Consider the following 21,575-nt stretch of genomic DNA (forward strand, 5'->3'; position numbering starts at 1 on the left):
TAATATTAGTGATTTGTTAATCTTAAATCTTATGCAGGCTGTACATACTCGTCGAGAGACTCCGAGACAGGCCGAGAACGAATGTGTACTCGTCTCGTCTCGCGCTTCTATTGGATCGGAGCGATGCCGAGATTCTCGACGAGTGTGTACAGCCGACATTATATATCACTAATGTCATATCATGAAGTAGTGTAATTAAAAAACACATCCGCTAAGGTCTCATTTATATTTTATGTTTTAGGTTCCTTTGGGTCTCCTTTTACTTTGCATGCAAGCCGAATTTTTGGTTTCCTTATGGCGGGTGTATTACTCGTATATTTTAAATAAATAATAAAGTGCTTTATTAATCTATATCTCATGGTCACGGTGGTCTATTCTAATTATAGATATAAGCTTGGATTTTAATCATTGAATGTTTTTACATCATTACGGATTATAACCTATCTACATGCGTTCCGCTCGTCAGCTTAAAAACTAGTTACATTAAATACAACTAAAGCACTGGCTCATATGGCTTATGGTTTTAAGTTGCATCCACACGGGCGCTTAGAAACGCTACTGGTAGACATTTTTGACGCTAAGTACTTAAAATAAGATTAGAGTGAACTAACCAATGATATTATTACTCAGATAATGTACAAGTAACTCAAGTAAGTAAGTAACACTTTATTGAAGGAAGAGAGGAATACAAGTACATCAGATAGAACATAAATATAGTACACAAGGGCGAACTATGTTCGTTTGAAAAAAAATCTAAATTTGAGAGCTGGACAAGGCACATGAGGCGCGATAAGGTAGGAAAATAAAGCAAAATACACTATACAGTACATTCCTTTTTTGGCCAGTCGTGTAAAAAAGATCAGATTGGTACCGAAAAGACGGCCCAAGGAAAGGTGGAAATCAGCTCCCATGATAGGAAGACGAACTGGAATTGACGGCGTGACCTAACTGGAGAAGAAGTTACCCAGGCCAAGGAAAACAACAGTGACACTTGGAGGAGACCTTTGCCAACAGGCAAACCGAGCTAAGACACATTTTATTTTGCATAAACTAATTTTTTTTATGTGTAAGCTAAAAATGATTCTTAGGGCCACCCCACACTAGTGTTTTGAGCGTTGGCATCTAGTCAGCGCTATGGAAAATGGCGTCGCTGTACAGTTGCACCTATGTTGCGTCGAGCAGCAGCCATAGAACGCTCGCGAGATGCTAGTGTAGGGTGGCACTTAATAGGCTAAATTAATTAATTAATAATCTAAGATTCACTTTGCACTTTGCTCAGAAAAGAGCATGAAACTAGGACATACTCGTAAATTTACGGATAAATGTTAACACGCTCGACGTCTTATAGCTAAAGAGCGATCTCGTTCAACCTTTGGGTGACACGAATGCCAAAAACATCGTAAATGTTGTTGGTGCTAATAATGTGTCAATAACAATTTACTTTATGATAATTGTTTTGTAAGAATTGTCACACTAAGAAAATACACACTAAGATGAATCTAGATCCATCCAATAAAAGAATTAGACAATCATTACTCATCTTCGTAATACCTTACGCCTTTTTTTGGCAACTTGCTTGAATCCTGAACTGAAAATTATATCGAATATCTCATACATATATACATATTTGTTATAACTTTTACTGTCCTGGATATCCGATCCAACCAATCCAAAAAAAAAGGTTTTAAAAAAAAACTAGCTAGAATTGTTATCATCTTATCAATAAAATAAACTCATCGAATCAAACTTGAAATTCGTGACTTGTCCGGTCTGAATTTTTGTACCGTTTGACATAATTTATGCCGAGGGCTCATAGGGCGTAACGGGCAAAATGCAAGTTTTATTGGAGAACCAAAAACTGTTTTTGTTTTAAGCTAAAAAAATCATAACTTTGAGGTTTCTTTGAATAAACATAACATTTGAGTGGTTTCTTCTACTATTCTTTGAATGAGCCCTTTTAAACGTATTTGCTGTATTAAAATGCAAGCGTAAAAACATCAGTACTGACATAATTACATGACATAATATGAGCAAAAGTCAATTTTATCGTCGACCTGTGACATGTGATAAGACCAAGTTCGAAGCGGCATTTGACATAAGTTTGTTTTGTAAACGGTTTTATCTATCATTAGGTTTATCTCAATAATGAATTTACTTTGGACCTGTTGACCTAATATCATCATGTTTAATAGATTTAATTAGAAATATAAATGTTTACACTAATTTGTTTTTATATATCTTAGGTAGATGTAGGGCAAAGACACATGACCACTACTTAATTAACTAAAACTATGCAAATATTAAAATAAATAAATGTCTAATAAAATCAACATGGGATCTAGAAGGTGGTTGAAAGGACTATAAACGAATGGTCGTTTATTGAAATAAATAAATTTGTTCTTGAATTACCAGAATTAAAAAAAACAGTGATAGAGCATTATGAAAAGTTGGGACCCTTTGGTAGGATCAATAGTGAACTAATTCTTAGTATTATAAAGAAAAAGAGCGTTGAGTATGTTCAGCACTTTTAGCAGTGAATACAACTTGGCTGTTGATTAAAGCATATGTATACAAATACATGTATACTTTTTGTTGCAAACCTCAATAACACAGAGAATACAGCAGCTCAAATACACGCGTATTCGGGAAACGAGATAATCACAAGATCTAGAAACGATATCGAGATCAACTAGATTTACATTAGATATCGACTAGATGTGACTTGGATATCTAAGTCATAACTTGTCGAAATCGTTCAAGAGGGCCTCCAGAATCGCGGAAACGTCAAATTTGACATATCTATCTTACACATATCTTTAAATTATACATATCGTAACTTGTTGAGGTCTAGTAGAGATCTAATACATTTTCAGAATCGAGCCGATAGAGGTTAACAACAGGCGGTATTATCGACATAAAGCGAAATATTCAGCAAAGCATAGGTATTACTACTTATACCTATCATGATACGTCCTATACAACAACCTATAAACTCTATAGGTTCCCGAAAGTTTACGCTTCGAAATTTAAGCTTCAAAATTCTTGTATCTGCTAAACATACGCTGCGTATGCGACCCGTATTTGTATACATTACAGATAACTCTCCAAGGCTGCATTATCTGCTCTAGTATGCTAATGGCTCTATCTTGAGAATAAATCATTGGCGTAATTTCGTCTCGCGATCCATTTGCGATAACATCGCGCTGGATACATATTTTGAAATGCTTTCTTTGACATGACTAAGTGTGACACATGTTTTGTCGTGACGCTGTGCATATTTTATTTATCATGCTCCAAATAAATAGTTTGGCTGTTGATAGTGGGGCAATTTTTGTGTTCAAATAGGTTACAGGTATTCCTGTGTTGGTTTTCATTTTTCCTCTTTGGTTTGATTTTTCCTTCGATATTGTTTTTTCTGTAAACCTACGGTAAGATATGGCAAAAGAATAGTACATAGGTAGCTAGTTACCTATTCAATAACCCTTGATATTAACTTTGTTAAAAAAAAACGTATCGGACTCTGTACTGGATTTTATCCGCTATTTAAAAATGTTTAATCCAAAATACACCCATACCTACCACATTCGAAATATCAGAAATATTTTGGGGTTTAGGGTGCATTTACTTAATAAAGCAACACACGCGAACTTTAGGGGTTTCGGTGACGAACGAAAAGAGTCAATCCTCGCTTTAGTGCGCCATAACATAACATGATAAAATTGATAAACCACCTATTAATTATGTAGAGACATGATTAATAAAAGGTTTAAATAACTTACACCTAACAACGACAAGGAAAATGCTAAATCTGTATAGAGAGCCCTCAAGGTGAAAACATACACGGTGTAACATGAGGAAACCGAATAATTTTAACCACGCATTTCTGAGGTCAAAAAAAGTAAAAAATGTAATATGAGTTTAGGTCAGTTTCGCCAAAAAAAATTTTTTTGTTTTGTGTTTTCAATTTTTTTAATGTTTGTACAAATGTACATAAAAAATAAATGTTATTGGTAAACTTGTCACTTAAAATTGATTTTTATTTTTTTTTCGTAGAATCTACTTTTTGCAAAGTGTTACTTGTCACTTTTTGACATCTATCAATAAGGATATTTAGACTACGTCCCATAGCAGCAACATCACCATCAAAAAGGCCTTTTACAGTATGTAACAATAAAAACTTATTTTTTTTTAAATTTAATAATATCTCTTAAACTAGGCGAATATCAAAAAAGTTTATAGGACGTTTTTGTCTCTAAATATGATCAGGAATACGCTGTTAAAATTATTCGGTTTACTCATGTTACACCGTGTATTTACCGCTATACAGAAACTACTTACAAAATCTGCCAGTTTTTTGTCTGTTGTTGAGCTTTAGCAAAATCAACTCGGTTCGTCAAAGTCAGCGAGTCATCGTTCAGATGTTTATGACATCCTAAATATATTTGAACATTACCTAAGCATCGCGCCGTCATCGATTTTCAAAAACCGTATGAATCATTGCTCATTCAGTTTTCTAGCTACACTAAATGAAATCATCCGCAATGTCAACTGATCAAGCAATTAACTTTGCGTCACTAATTTCAACTAGCCAGAACTGACAAATACAAAATCGTGAATGATGCTTCTTAGTCTAACGAGTAGGTACACAATTAACTATGTTAATACAGTATTTTCAATTTCGACGTTCTTTTACAGTATCAGAGTCGTTATTTGTTTTTTTTGTAGTCGCCATCAGATATATCGGAGCTGCCAAGGTGCTCACAGATATCTGAGCACACCTTTATTGTCGATGCTTTAAATAGTTCGTATTCAGATATTTTTGAGCATCTCAGCCGCACCACATTATATCTGAATTCTGATTCGTATACGGATATAATACATAGTCTTCCACATCGATTTCGATGACGGCGACCTCAGCAATCAAGGGTTTTTCCTCTTATGAGCTCTTATGTGGCTGGCCAGGCCAAAATTGTTCTTAAAAACTCTGTCACATTCACGGCAGTAGATACGTAGATATACGTAGGTATCTATTTAACAATTTTAACATATTAGCAATAAGTAATATCGCACTTAGTTAAATCAGTTGTGCGAATAAAAGACGATTTAGGTCTACATTTGATTGTGTACCCTCGACTAGATTGCTGGTTCAATTGCCTGTCAATTTACGATTGAGGTGAAGAGCCAATTGTCTACTTTATTTTGCAAACATCTATTGGTATCTAAACCGAATGCTATGCGGTTATTGCTATTCTCTTGCCTTAACCTCATCTCTGAGTATGAATATAAAACAATATGAATCCTGATCCTGACTGAACTTCTAGTCATCTTTTTGAATTTTTTCGAGAAGGTTTCTTTAACGATTTTATAATCACCACACACATAATGAAAGATTAACCTTGAGTTGCAATCCTTAGGCTTGAATTTCCCTTGCACACAAACTTACGACTTTAGGAAAGCAATCTCTATGCATTTTCCCGCAATTCATACTGCCGTATTCGAACTTCAAGATATTCACAAGAGACGACACCTACTAGATCTATTCTAGATACGTTATAGTTTAGATATCAACTAGTTCTCTTTTGCAGCGCAATTCGGGCAACCAATGTCACTTTTACGTTAGATAGAGTAAGATATCTATTAGATGTGAATTGGATCTCTAAGTCATATCCTGTGAAAATTGTTCAAGAGTATCTCCAGAATCGCGCAAATGTCAAATTTGACAGGTTAGATCTTAAACATATCGTTATCGTATCCTGGTGATGTCTAAAAGATATCTAATATATGTCTATTTCAAAATCCGAATCGGACCCATAGTAAAAAACCAGTTTAGATGAAACACTGGTCGCATTCCTTAGAAACGCATTTTCTAACGCTTATCCGATCCGCACGCCTGTGTGAAAGAGACAGCTTAATGCACGTTTATAGCGATGTCCCGTTCGCACACTAAATCAATGTGAAGACCGTCCAAGTGACCAGTATTTTGGATCAGCTGTGGCCTCGCGGTGAATGGGATGACGTCACGGTGCCCACGCGCACCATATGGCGCGCTCATTGATTCGTTTGGCTGGTTTCTGGGCTTGTATGGCAACATCGGTGTGTGGGGCAGTTACAAGAATAATAATAAAAAAAAAATATGTACAGTTGGACCAAGATAAGTCTGCAACAATTTGATAGAACACTCAGTGCATTTGTTATTATAAAGCTTCTATGAAATTATGACCTATAAAATAAAATAAAATAAAATAAAATAAAATAAAATAAAATAAAATAAAATAAAATAAAATAAAATCGCTGCAAACTTTTCTTGGTCTAACTCTAGTTGCCCATGTATATTTTAGATTCATTTGCAGAAAATACTGTTACGTTAGTAAATTTCACGCGAAAATCGAAAAATATATAAAAAAATAAATAAAAATAAAAAAAATAAAAAAAAATATATCTTAGGAACATTTTTCTTGGTGAACAATTCTTTGAAGGAAGTTTTCTTACTAGGATCAAGTAAGAAATTAGGTTACGGTGTGGTTTTATTGCTGAGAATTATATTTTGTTGATATAGGTCAAGGAATATTTTATAATTTTTTTTTTCCTACTTCTTCTTAAACAATTAAGACTAACCGCAAATTCTCCGAAGTGCCTACGCACATTGCAACAACGCCATCTGTTGGCGTGACTAATTAGTGTAAACAACGAGAGAATGCGACTTATATGGGCCATTCCATTGCGCATGCGCAGGTGGATTGTCACAGCTATTAGTAGCCATTGGTAGCCACAAATCAAACTGGAGACGGGTCATATCTATCTCTCTCGCTCTTGTTACGACCACACAAGTGTGAGTGAGAAAGTCTTATGACCCCAGCTGTTAGTTTGGTTTGCGGATAGTATAGATACATGTTTGAATTAATAGGTTCAGTAGGCCACTTTTAGTGTGTGTAAACAAGCGAATGTTTACTAAAATTTGCTTTACTAGGCGTTATCATTTGTTTTAATATATTATGTACTTTAAACCCAATGCGAACGTGTCTTGCTATTTCAGTCAGTTCGGTACAAAAAGTACTAAGGTTGACTGAAGTAGCATGACAAATTCAAACGTTTCCGAGAAAATACGATGGAAAACAATTATGCACTACATCTGTAATGGTAAAATGACTATTTCACACTTCACACGCTTCTCCGCCCGGGGTGGTCGAAACCTGACCGCTACCGCGCAGGCGCGCAGCGTAACGCGACCCGCGCCCGCGCAGGTTTACAGCACGCCTGACCTTTGGTATAATTCGTGAGTTTTCAACTTGGCTCTTATTGTTATTGAGGTAAAGTCTAGTTTTGTTTACTCGTGAAATGAAACGTGTAGACCGATTGATCGGGACTTTAAATGTTAGATATATTATTAGTGTTTAGTGTTTAGTGTTTTTGAAATATGGATAATTCTATCCAGTTTTTAACGGTATTGTTGAATGAGTCTGTAATAGGGAATATTAGGCAAAGCTCTGCGTAGGTGGCACTACTAGCACATACAGTAAACAAACATCAATGACACATCATGCGTCACTACGTCAATCGCATGGCCTACCGTGAAACACGACAATTGAAAGTTCGGTTCCTGCCTCTCTATCACTCTTGCATATTCGAGCGATAAAGAGGCAGATAACTAAATTACGATTTTCGCGTTTACAGGTAGGCCCTTGTTAACAAACCGCCTTGATGCATCAATGTCATATTTTATTGTCTGTGAAAACTTGTCAAAAAACAGTTTAAGGCACAGTATGTATTAAGTTAGTCTATCAATTTACTAGAGTCGGTAGTGTTGCACTCTGGCGGCAGAACATTGCAGTAATATCCCCTGTTATCTTATAAAAATATGAGCATCTAGAGCAGTGGTGTTTTTTACATTTTTAAATTCATGTTGATTTCTGCAATTTAACCTACCTAAATAAGACTTCTCGAGCCCATAGCCATTCTGCGCATACCTACCTTAGCAACAAGAGTAGAGGCTCCACCATTTATGTAGTAACAGATGATGGAAATTTCTCGGTTGTTACCTGGAGCAAAGAGAATAGATAGTATAGAGGGTTATTGCCAAAGTAAATTTTGTAGTCACGGTACATTTACTGCCGTCTATCGACACACGATTAAAACTTAAAATAAAATTGAAAATGTATAAATTAATCAAAATATGTATACGGATACATTATTTTTTTTTTATTGTTCCATACAATAACTCAAAATGAAAACTTATAAAATTATCAAAAAAAATTATTATATGGATAAATTATTTTATTATATTTACTTATATCATTTTGATCCATGTTCATTGACTGATATCTATGTGTTAAAATTGTTAAATATGAAACGGTGTCGTCAACGCCATCTAGCCGAGAATAGGCCAAAGGTAATGGCGCCATCTATTCGAGAATGACTTTTTCTTGATTTCCGAGGCACGTTTTTTTCTTAGACTTTATTTATCTTATACGAAGTTACATATGTCTTTGCCAGTAGTAACCACTTGGAAAAATCTATAAAAAGTACCTACTAGTTTTCAGTAGATATCATAAACTGCTATCCTGGCGGCGTATTATGGATGACTTTATCCACGTGATAAAATGACTGTCACTTTTTAACACCGTGGGATAGAAAGTGACGGACACCTTTATCACGCTGTCACGTAGACAAGGACGACCATCATATCATTTATGTACCATAGAAAAGTGTGTACCCGATGTACGTTGGTATAATGTTGCCACACCCTTGTAGGGTGCATGCTGTACTTAATTAAACTTAAACACCTTTGAAAAATACCATGGATGCATTCAATAAAAGATTATGATCATCAGTACTAGTGACCCTCAGACAGACCTCAGTTTTTTATTCTGTAAGTAAGTACATAGTGCTGTTATGTTATCTATTTTGCTTGTGAGTTCGCTAGATAGTATAGTTCGTTTTTTTTAGCATTAGAAAGAACTTGCAAGAAGGTAAGCGATCTTAACATGTCTTGTGTGATTGAAAAACGCTTTAAAAAAATCAAAAACGATTACATAAGAAAGCAGAAGAATATAAATGATCGTATTAGATTCATAATTGTTACATATTTGCCGTAACTTATTTTTAAAATGTGTTTCCAAATGAAAGACACATCAAGATTGTTTACCATACCTACCTGTTTATTTCTAATGCTAAAAAAACGAACTATAGGTACCCCACATATATTTCTCATATCCAATATTCGTTCCTACTGGAATTAATAAGAACGAATCCAAAAACAATATATGTTAAAGTGTAAGTTTTTCAGGCATCGAAATGTTTGAAATGAATTTACGTAAACCACGAAGAACAAACGATACCGCGTTCTATTCTACAGTCAGCGACATCTATCGGATAATTGCGTAAATAAAATCAAGTAGAAGCGTAGACTCTTATGCTTGCATTTTACCGACTTGAACGAACAAAGTGAAGTGTCATTATAAACTGCATATTTTCATAGAAATTTGATTTTAATAATGACATGGCCACACTATGTCATTGCAAATGACTTGCAGAGTTAGCCTGTCCCGACTGTGTGAGTATTTTAAGCTTTATTAAAATCTTTAAATATTATTTTTGTAATACGTTTGTATGAAATGTAGTTTTAGTTTGCCATGAATAAATGAAATTATTCTTATTCAATACTCCATACCCTTAATGGCCTTAATAGGAAAATAGACCAGTATTTATTTATAAAAGGACAATTTAAACTGAACTAAATTCATCTATTTATCCAATTAGTTTTAGAACAAGATCTCGATAAGGCTTGTCAGCGCACTTATTAGGACATATTTTACAAAAAGAACATAAGTGCCTCGCATCTGTCATTCGAGTTTCAACTTTAACTGGAAACGGTAAGGTTGGATTTTAGCTGAGAGAAGGGGCAGATGGGACGTTAGTACGTTTGTGTAGTTTTATTTTAGAGCAATGTGTGGACGTATTTGTGTGGGTTACGGGTGCCTTGAGCTGTAATTGTGCAATTCATTTAAATAATGCAAGTGTTCAATGTCACCACGTGTAAGTACTAGAGTCAGACCGAGAAAAGTCTGCAGCGATTTTGATAGTCCACGCAGTGCAAGTGTCTTTTTAAATGTCAAATTTCTATGAAACCCCGCCGTCTACGCCTCGGCTAGTCTGTGGCCATGAGTAAGCCCATTCCCCTCCGGCCGTTTTGGCAACCAAGTTTCGCAACCAGTTGTTGAAAAATAAGAAATAATCTTGTTACGCAACTAGTTGCCCAAAAAGAAATTCTATTCCTGATCCACAACTACCGTAGATGACAGTGGAGTTTCGCAACCAGTTGTCGGAAAGGAATTAAATGTCTTTGTTTACAACTGGTTACCAAATAAGACTTTCATATCTCATTTCACAGCTAGACATTACGTGACATCTAGAATATCCTAAAATCACCTGGAACGAGCGTTTGCAGTCAACATTGCGGAGTAGGGGAAAATGGGTGGACACAAGTATTTATATGCCCCAACAACCGCACCGATTTTGACGCCCGCCACGTACAGGATATTGCTGATCTGCTTAGGTTCTCGTTAGAGATGGTGAATTCCGTGGTGTCAAATATGTTAAGCAATGTTGTGGACTAAAATATTTTTTTTATAAAATATTAACCTGTACGCGTTATTTTGTATTTTTTGTGAAATTTAGTAATCGCAGCCATGGTATTTGTACTACCACTCAACTAGGGGGCTGTCCATAAATTACGTCATCGATTTTTGACGATTTTTGACGATTTTTGAGCCCCCCCCCCTAAAATCATCCAAAAATCATGCTTCGAATGGCCCCGTTTCCTCCTACGTCATGCTACCATCATCCGATGTCCAGACCCCACCGCCCTAATTTGAAATGACGTAATTTATGAATAGCCCCTAGGTAAGCTTTATAGCTTATTTATCTGGCTTTAAGTATTAAAGTCAGATATATAGCTATTTTTAGCTAAATTAGCTAAAAAATCATGATTATTTTTATTTGACTAAGAATAACTTATTCCCATAAAATTTTCTCATCTACGAATTATTCCAGACAAAATTATTCCGGACGAATTATTCCAGAATAAAATCACCGTGATTTTATTCTTGCAAATTCTTATTCAAATAATGATTTTATTCTTGAATGCCCAACACTGTATGTAAGTACTTTTATACATAATATATGTACATTTGTTTTTGAAGCCTTGGAAACTAGCCACATTTTCTCTAAGTGTCTGAGCTCTATTCTTCGTTGGCAACTGGATGTCAAACAGGAATAGAATTTCTTTTTAGGCAACTAGTTGCCTAACACGATGATATATTCTTTTTTGACAACTGGTTACGAAACTTGGTTGCCAAAACGGCCGGAGGGGCCCATTCATAATAAAAAAATAAAATATGATGTATAAATAACACTTGTACTAGTTGTACGTTGTACTGCGTGGGCTATCAAAATCGCTGCAGACTTTTAATGGTGTAGTAACTCTATGCTGCCCGCTTCGAACTTTAGGATACGTCAATTAATAGACCTAGAAACGATATGGATTCGATATGTCAGTGTCAAATGTGGAGTTTCTTCAAACAAAAACATCACTTTTGATACTGGCATATCTAATCCATATATCGTTTCCAGGTCCATAATTAGATGGACGATGGATGGATCCAGTAAGTAGATGTTAATGTGACTGATTCGCCTCTATAGTTAGACCAAGAAAAGTCTGCAACTATTTTGATAGCACACGCAGTCCAAGTGTTATTTTAAATGTCACACTTCTATGAAATTATGACGTATAAATAACACTTGCACTGCGTGTGCTATCACTGTCAAAATCGTTGCAGACTCGTCTTGGTGTAACTCTTATTGACTTAAAGTCCCGATAATTGTATAACAATTTTTTTTCATTATATACCTACTAAGTATTAAGATTTTGAGGTATTTGTGGGCTAAGGAAATATATAATAAATAAATATATTTTTAGAATACAGAGAAATATCGGAAAGTACATAATTCCCTTTGGCAACTATCTTCCTATAAGATCTCTAACTAGACTAATATCAATGCAGTAATCTTAGAAAGTTATTGAAGCCAGACCAGACGCATACATTAACATCCTAAACGCCTACAAAGTCGGTTAATTTCCTAATTCATACGCGTTAACAACTTTCAAAAGGATCTAACTAGCGACTTATTTCCTAGAAGCTACGCCCTTTTAAAAGTAATAGCTTAGAAAAGAAAGGGCATATCTTATATTCAATGATGCAAAAGTTAATCTTTTTATATTGATGTGGCGTTAGAAATCCATAAATAGGCAGCTTGCGCAGGATTCAACAACTTTGTCTTACTTAGTAGCTGACGTGAAACTCTAATAAGATTATTGAAACCTCTATCATGCTTATTTGAGACTCTATTTCTGGATATGCAAAGAATACTGACAGCTGTGACTTTGAACGTATAGGTACCTACTTATTCAGCAATCAGCATCTTTAGAATGTAAGTTGGAGTCATATAAAAGTAAGACGTTAGAGTTAGACCAAGAAAAGTCTGCAGCGATTTTGATAGCCCACGCAGTGCAAGTGTTATTTTAAACGTCAAACTTCTATCAAATTTTGACTTGTACTCTATTGAAAAATCAGTTTCAACTAGGTACTAATTAATATATACCTACTCGTACTTTTCGTTTCTTTCAGTTAGGTAATATTTAGTGTAGTTATAAATTAAAATTAGACATGTTTTCGTAATTATTTTTTCAAGTCATCTAACCTTCTCAGGTTTTGGTTACAGCCCTCGTCTAGTTTCCATGTGATTTCCATTTGAGCTAGATAAAAAAAATGCGTTAAGCCCCCGGTTTAGTCATTAGGTTGAAAACGGCATATCAAGTAAAATGACATCAGTTTCTTGTAGCTTTGCCGTGACTAACTTACCCTTACGTCCCCTTCTTTGTTTCAAATCCAGGCGGCGTAGCATACCTGTCACGTTCTAACAAGTATGTAAGTGCGAAAGGGACGCGCATAGTGATAGTCGATAAAAATGGAACCGTGCTGCGCCCCCAGATTTGTTGCGGCTTCATGTTATTAAAGAGTTGTAAGTCTTCGACAATATATTTTCAAGACATTGCTAATTGGAAACCAAAGCAGCAATTCATTCGAAGGAATTTTAGTTGTTCTGATTAGACCTATTTATTTCTAGTAGGCCCAGTACCCAGTAAATATATACATACCTAGGCCCACTGGGTAAAGGATCTCACGCTAGACCGGGCTCGGCCCGGGCCGAGGCGTCCGACAAGTTATTTTCTATGACGGGAGATCGGTGATCACGTGGTGCTTTCCATAGATAACGAAGCGCCGGCCCGGTCTAGCGTGAGTCTCCTTAAGGTGAGGTGAAACAATTTGTTGCAATATTAAATGCGTCCTGTTTCTGTTCCTTGTAAGTAAAAGACTGAACGAGTACGTTTATTCGCGTTTCGCGTGCCGCCTGCCGTTATAGAGCTCCCGGTTCTAGGGTTTGTACTCAGACAAAAAGCTCTTCATTCATATTTTAAACATAGCTTAAGGTTGCCGTTCCAACGGGGCAGAGATGGGACGTCCGGGTAACAACCAATCAGCAATTGGTCCTAATCCACATCTTTTGTCCGCTCCGCTGGATTACAACCAATGCTATTGGTCAATTTATGCACGTATCCTCTCATCACTTATATCTCCCTCAGTGGAAAGGCAGCCTAAGTATGTATTTGGTGCACAATGCACATAGACCAAAAGTCAAGCTGTTCCATTGACAACCCTAGTCGCAATTTTCTCATTGCTACAATCAGCGAAGACATAGGGAGCGGCATGCGGGCTAGTCGACTCACCTAAAACGTCATATAACCGTCACAAGTACAACGTTTATACGACCTTTTAGAACCGATATAGGTTTACCAATCGCGGGCTAGTCCATACAACTAACATGTCATATAACGGTAACAACTACAGCGTTTATACGACCTTTTAGAACCGATATGAGTTCGCAAAACGTCATATAACCGTCACAATTTTTACGTTTATACGGCTTTTTAGAACGGATATGGGTTGGCCAATCGCCTAATGCCAGTAATTTTGATGTTGTGCGGTTTAAGGGGTGTATCGGTATCAATAGCGTGGGATTATGACAGATCGATTGTAGAGCGATTTATATCATTGGAAGCTATTATTTGGTATCAGATTGTTTATTTAGTATGCCGCTAAGTAGTTCAACTCAATCTCAACTTCTAGTGTTGTAGGCGTGAAATGTAAGTAGGTTACATAGGTACTTAAGATGAGTGAAGGATTTGAATTTACATACTAAATTTTTTAGGTAGGTAGTAGGTATTAAGACATTTGATCCTCTTGAGAAATAGGGTTACTCCGCGTCCAAAAAATGTAAACATGCTAATTAGACAAATACTAAAAGCCTACATACGTTGATCACGATGTGTAATGTAAAACGGTACTCGGCCGCCCGTACCGCCTGCACAAAAACAAACCTACATCCAAAATGTCATAACCACCATTTTTTACTTAAGAACATATTACGTTTCGTGCGCAGCGATGTGGAGTAATAAACATTATCAGTTAGAAGGTCTTAAGCGCCTTGATTTGTCAACTAACATAAGCTTTTGCATATAGCTGGGTGGGCTAATAAAAACGCATCCTACGCGCACGCGCACTTTCTCTATCATTTGCATTTTGGAGCGACCTTGCGTAAGCCGAAATGGTCCTATTGTTTGTTTATAAACGAGCTTTGCTGTTGTTATTGTAGCCATTATAGGGAATTGTTGTAGCTGATTCGACAACACGACAAAGCGACAGAGACAGCAACAGCAAACAAACATGATGAGAATGACATTCTCACGGCCGTGGCCTTTGCAGCAGTGTTAAGGATGAATCACGTTAGACCGGGCCGTGTCCGGGCCGGAGCTTCCGGCGCTTACTTTTCTATGACATGACAGGCGATCACGTGATGCTTTCCATAGAAAACGACGCGCTGGAAGCTCCAGCTCGGACACGGCCCGGTCTAACGTGAGTCATCCTTTAGAGTCCGTAGCTTCAGGGGCATTCCACAAAAAGGTCTGATTTGTCAGCGACTTGACGTGTATGGCAGCTATCTTAATAACCAGCAAAACTGCATTATAATTAGTGAAAGCTAAGTTATCAAATGTTATTATGACAAATATTGGCTCATTAGCTGTAGCAGAAGTGTTTAATAAATAGCGTGACGAACCCGAAAGTTTTCTGGAATGCCTCTTCAGGCCCAAAAGAGACTGCCCAGCCTCTCAACCAACGCTGTCGCTTAGAGATCTTGCTCTCGAGGCAAAACATTTTTCTATTTTCCGTTTAATTGCCACAACATCATCATCATCATCATCATCATTCTAGCCTTCAGTCGCCCACTGCTGAGCATAGGCCTCTCTTCGTGTACGCCACTTATCCCGGTCCTGGGCTAGTCTCATCCAAAAGTGCCCCGCAATTTTCCGAATGTCATCCACCCAACGAGCTAACGGACGCCAGGCGCTTCTTTCATCCAAAAGCGGCCACCAATCCGTCAACCTTTTGGTCCACCTGCCATCACTCTGCCCTCTGCCTAGCAACATGTCCCGCCCAACTCCATTTAAGCTTGGAGATGACGTCACAACAATGCCACAACAATGTTTTACTATCTTATTTAGGTACTTACTCGTTCCAAAATTAGCTAATCGATAGAATCGGAGTTTAAAAGACGCCCCATCAAAGCAGAGCGTATGAGCGCAGCTGTGTATTAGCGCAATCATGTCATCTAATAAAATGCGTGAAATAGCGTCCGCATGCCATCGAGGCCTTCTTCGAACCACTCGCAAAGCGTAGGCAACTGCCTGATCCAGTATAGCTTGACCTTAAGGGCCACTTGCACCATCCCACTAACCCGGGATTAACCGGTTAAAGCTGGAGTTGCCATGGTTACCAGTACAATTTGACACTAAGTTAACGGTTTAACCGCTTAACCCCGGGTTAATGGGATGGTGCAAGTGGGCCTAAGAGTCACACAAACCCGCCGCCAAAAAGCCGCTCCTATACAATCGAAGTGTACTTAAATTACACGAAACTTGCCATGCAGCATGCACATTTACGTAGCATATTATGTTATGTATGTCTGTCCGCTAGTGTAAATTTCATTCAATAGCGTGACGTGAATAGCGGCTCGTCCTGCTGCTGCAATGACGGTGACTACCCTGGAAAACGGTGATGGTGCGCAGGCGGTTCCCTCGGGAGTGCAAACCTCGAGTGGCCTTCTGGAACACAGGAGCAGTCTGCTGGAGCCGGGTCTAATATGAAAGACGACAATGAGAAGTTTACTCTTGTACAGAGAAAGAAGCGTCAGAGAGGAAACAAAACCTCCATGCCTTCCGGTTCCGCACAAGAAGCGACGAGCGCTAACAAAGCGGCAAGACCAGCTAGAAAACAGGACTCAAAAGCCAAACCGAAACATATATGGCACCCTAGTTACTAATGTAAAATATGGAAGATATTTAGATAAGTTGAAATTATCCCTGGGTTCTGGTCAACAGGAAGCAATGGGAATACAGGGCCGTCTGGGCCTGATCCGACAGTATTTGTTTTGGCTGCGTCCTCTCTGTTTATAGTGACTTAGCAGATGCGACCTTTGACTGAGCAAGTGCTAACCGACCCACTGTTTATTTATCTTGGTACAGTCGCCATCAGATATATCGGAGCGGTCAAGGTGCTCACAAATATCTGAACACGCCTCTATTGTCAGGGCATTAGAGTGCGTGTTCAGATATTGTGAACACCTTGGTCGCTCCGATATATCTGATGGCGACTGTACAAGCGCGACATTTAAATAAACAAGTCAAGATTTTGCCATCGTCAATGCCCCGCGTTTTTAAAAGAGGCAATGGCAAATGATGAATGAAACAAACGACTTTAAAAAATGGAGATGATAAGTGTAGATCTACTTAAGATAAAATTTTGCACGGGCTTAACCCTTTATACGGCTTAATAAGATGTTATAAGTAAGGCAAAAATCACTAACCCTATAATCTTTTTGTATATTTTTCTTAATCAGAATTTATAGGGCCATGGTGAAAATGAGGCTTGAATTAAATGTTTTTGTAAACTGGTCGGTTAAAGGGTTAAAAAATAGCACGAATTCTCGAATGATTTTTCGACTGCGGGAAATAATAACTTCTGAAGGAAGCAAGAAAAGTCAAACAGTGTCTAAAGGCAGACTGAGCTTTTTTCTATGTCCTCTTCCGAGATGTAGGTATTTGGTAAGGTGCTCAATGGTTTGTGACCATAATTTTTGACATATTAATCCTTATTCCCAAAGCCATAAAGTTTAAAATCAAATATAAATTAAAAGTGATAATAACCCGTACGTTACCCTTAACCTTATTCTAGTTACAGATTGGATCATAACCTCTTAGAGGTTAAATAGCACTAAAGAGCGATGAGAACGTTACTGTCCTGCATTATCTTAACAGGGATCACGATCTTATAAGGACCTCACAATATAATTAGTAAGGTAATCGCAGGCGCATGGTACGGTGCCAGTCATAAGCGATTAGCGATATCGATATAATAATAGGTAGTCATTGAAGACAGCATATTCTCGATTATTTATAATCCTCAATTAGGCTATTTTTGTCTTAACACGTGACATTAGTGTTGGCTGTATATCTGAAGCATACTGCATACGTAAAAAATCTGGATAGCAGCGTCGATTTTGACAGTCTGCAGTAATAATGCGCTGCAATACTGCAGCAGTAATGAAGCTGACTCTATTGTTGCAAAATTCAAAAAGGTAATTATATTGAGAAATTAATATGTAACTATTAAAAATGACATTTGTGGCAGCAGGACGCGTAGCCAACATGTCAATCGCTTACGTTCCGTAGCGATCGGATCACAACTACCTATCACTGTCGCACTAATATGGAAGAGTGATAGAGAGACACGAAGCGTTTCGTTGTCGTAGCGATAGCGATCTTCACCTTGATTAGGCTGGCAGTGCCTTAAACCGCTAGCGCTCATAACTCGCGCCTGCGCACCTTTACGACGGTGCTGTATGGAAATTTATGGCACGCACAGAGCGTTTATTAGTCGCAGACCACCCGCGTTAGTCTATGATCTATGGCGCCTTGATTGCGCGAGCGCATGCTGGATGCTCATTTTGGGGTGATTAAGTTGTAACCTTGCACTTACGTGTCTAGTGGATGAAGTATAAAAATATAAGTTGTAACATTACACTGGACAGGAATGACTTAAGTGTAAAAATATGTGTCATTTTCGGTGAAGGGACTTTAGTGAAAAACAGTTTTGTGACAAAATTGATTACTTTATTTTACAACAATTACATGCTGATTACACTTGTATACTTATTATCTGAAATTCTGAACTGGCTGAACAAAACTACCTATCTTAATGTAAATATCACGTTTCAAGACGAGTGTTTATATAACATTGTGCATATAAGTAAAAGAATTTAATGTAGGTGTTCACAGTTGACACCAATATCATGTTTTACATATTGTCGTACAGATCACTAAAGACCGAAAATCACATGCACGTGCTTGAACCGTCTAAATGGGGCTTAATGAAACTCGCAAGCGAGTTCTAGCACCGTCTCAATAAGCCTCAAATATCGCTGAATAAATGCATAAGGTGCTAAATAATACCTACTACTAGACACCTAGAGACCTATCGCGTTACCTAATGAATATTTTAACACTAAAATATATTATAACTGTCTTGTGTCAGACCGCGACACAGAATGCATTCGATAAATTATCGCCGCCACGATTACAGACATATTTTTAAATAATTCGACTAATATTTAATTAGTAGAGTAGAGTAGAGTAAAGTGCCCAAAGTCCATATGTCTAAGTGTAAATTAAGTTTTGTGGGTTAAAAATGTTGTCTGGTCTGTCAGGTTTAATCAAGAAAAATGTATTCGAACGCGTTTCTTGACGCTAATGTATGAAATATGTCTAATGTTTGGCATGTCCCACGATCTGCCCTTTTAGAATGTACTTTTACATTTGTATAATGTGAGAGATTAATAAATCATTTGGTTTTGGTGATGGTACTAAAGTAGAGTTAGACCAAGAAAAGTTTGCAGCGATTTTGATAGCCCACGCAGTGTAAGTGTTATTTATACGTCATAATTTCATAGAATTTTGACGTTTAAAATAACACTTGCACTGCGTGGGCTATCAAAATCACTGCAGATTTTTTTTTCTAACTCTACCTACGTAGGTACCTAATTATCAGAACAAAAACATTATTCAACAGTAGATACGAGTAGGTACTTTTGGTTATTATGGCGTTTGCTTAAAATATGCGGCACCAGCTGTCACTCCATATAAAAGTGTTCAACATAATTTACAAACTATGATTAGCAGACTGTTAGAAACAGCCGGCCCTTACCGTCGCCTGTTAGAATGTCAACTTGTTGCTGTAAGAATTCGTCAATGAATCAATTTCCTTGATATTATTAGAACCTCTAGTGTAAATTTCATAGCGTGACGTGCTTTCGCATTTGCGTTATGTCTATTGTTGTATGGGATTTTGAACAGCGCGCCAAGCGGGACGTTTTGGAAACTCAAAATCCCAAAATGACACTTAACGCAAACGCGTACGTCGCGTCCGCTTATGAATGAAATTTACACTAGGGGTACAGGCATAGCATAGATATATCGGCTCGATTCGGAAAATGAATTAGATTTCTACTAGACTTCAACAAGTTACGATGTGGATAATTTAAAGATATTTGTAAGATAAATATGTCAAATTTGACGTTTCCGCGATTATGGAGGTCCTCTTGAACGATTGCGACAAGTTATGACTTAGATATCCAAGTCACATCTAGTCGATATCTACTGTAGATCTAGTTGATCTCTAAATCGTCTCTAGATCTTGTGATTATCTCGAAATTCGAATAGGCCTGTCTGTTACGTAAATGTTAGGTATATGTTGATAAATGTTCATGCCCAGTTTCATGTAATTTAAAATTGACGTTTTAAAATGAGAGCTTGTAGCGGGTTTTTGGCGGCGAATTCGTGAGACTCTGAGGGTCGATACAGACGGACTGCAACCCGACTGCAAATTGTATGGGAACTGCACGCCAACTGCAACGTCGGCCCTTAACAAACTAGTGTAAAGAAGCATTTCTCGAATAGAGAAGCCTTTTAAAGCATTCTATTCGACCTAAAAAAAGTGGAAGCAGGGAAGTTTAATTATACGTTTCCAGAACAGAATTTGGTTATTTTTAATTTTAGGGTTGCCACATATAGTAAAATAGGGTGCTAGGGCGATTTTATCAATACTTTTATTGGGGGTTTCGGTTCAATAAGCATTCGATTGATAGATGTTACGTCGATTAAGAGTTACCCCAGTTTTGTGAGAATGTGGGTGCGTTGGGTTCTTTAATTAAACTTCATGACCCTACAACTGACAGATAAAACAGTGTTTAAGAATAAATGTAGCTGAGTACAGACAGGATGGCCCAAAAATATATATACTTAAATAACAAACCGTTTGTGTATCAAAGCTATAGAGATTATTTTGAAGATACACGTTTTAAAATAGTCAAATGATGTAGTTTTAAATTTAATTAATTTTCGTAATACCTAATCATATTGGCTGATAGAAAAATCGTCGACATATTTTTGAAACCACTATGTATTGCTACAAAAAATGTTTTTTCTGCCTTGCTAGCTATAATGGACGGAACGGGGCCCATTTCTCGATTACGCGTTAATAACAATTTTTCAATATAAATAATACTTACACTTCGTAACGATGGTTCCTTTTTTACAACAAACGACAACAATATAATTATATTTGTACTGTTCGTTTCTAAAAAAATACGAGCTTATTTGAATGTATCCGAAAGTGTTATTGAGGTGTGCAATAAAGAGTATTTGTATTGTATTGTATTGTGTTTATGTAAATAAGTGCAACACACTTGCAAACCTTCATCTCAATCGGACCTGCTTCAAATCTCTCACCTGACCAGTATTTTAATTAATCCTTTCAACCCCCCCCCCCCCCCTTCCTCCTCTCTTACCATGCGCGGGCGCACGTGCCAGCAACAACTGCATTTTCAGATAAAACAAAAACAGATTATTAAAATAGCTTACCGAGTAGGTACGGTACAGTCAGACTCAAAAGTAGCCCGATAGCGGATTAGGATACGCGTGAAAAGTATACCATTCTATAACAGTTATAAGTTTGTAAATTTCTGTATCTATTTACATTTCATTTCAATATATATTATTACCATTCTATAACAACTTAACAAATAGAATACTTGGGTCTCTATATGTAGAACAAAGACTGTAACCTTTGATCGCGGAATATAGAGATATGTCTCTAGGTAATTGGAAAAGTATTCCAAAGGCCAGATACTTTTAGCGCATTGGTTCCTCCGTTACTGTTGAGTAGATTATACGAATCTAAGGTTCAGGAAACCACCCCTAGTGTAAATTTCATTCGATAGCGTGACGAGCATTCGCGTTTGCGTTATGTCTATGTTTATATGGGATTTTGAACAGCGCGCCAAGCGGG

General features: G+C 37.2%; 2 protein-coding genes across 5 annotated transcripts in view; one reads left to right on the forward strand and one right to left on the reverse strand.

The window, feature by feature from the left end:
• The window catches only part of LOC134665434 (uncharacterized), a 579,666-nt gene that overhangs the window by 430,130 nt on the left and 127,961 nt on the right, over nucleotides 1-21,575 (reverse strand). The gene's annotated exons all lie outside the window — the stretch shown is intronic.
• The window catches only part of LOC134665393 (integrin alpha-8), a 169,643-nt gene that overhangs the window by 25,703 nt on the left and 122,365 nt on the right, over nucleotides 1-21,575 (forward strand). The gene's annotated exons all lie outside the window — the stretch shown is intronic.

The sequence above is a fragment of the Cydia fagiglandana genome, chromosome 6 (assembly GCF_963556715.1).
Source record: "Cydia fagiglandana chromosome 6, ilCydFagi1.1, whole genome shotgun sequence".
Classification (NCBI taxonomy): domain Eukaryota; kingdom Metazoa; phylum Arthropoda; class Insecta; order Lepidoptera; family Tortricidae; genus Cydia; species Cydia fagiglandana.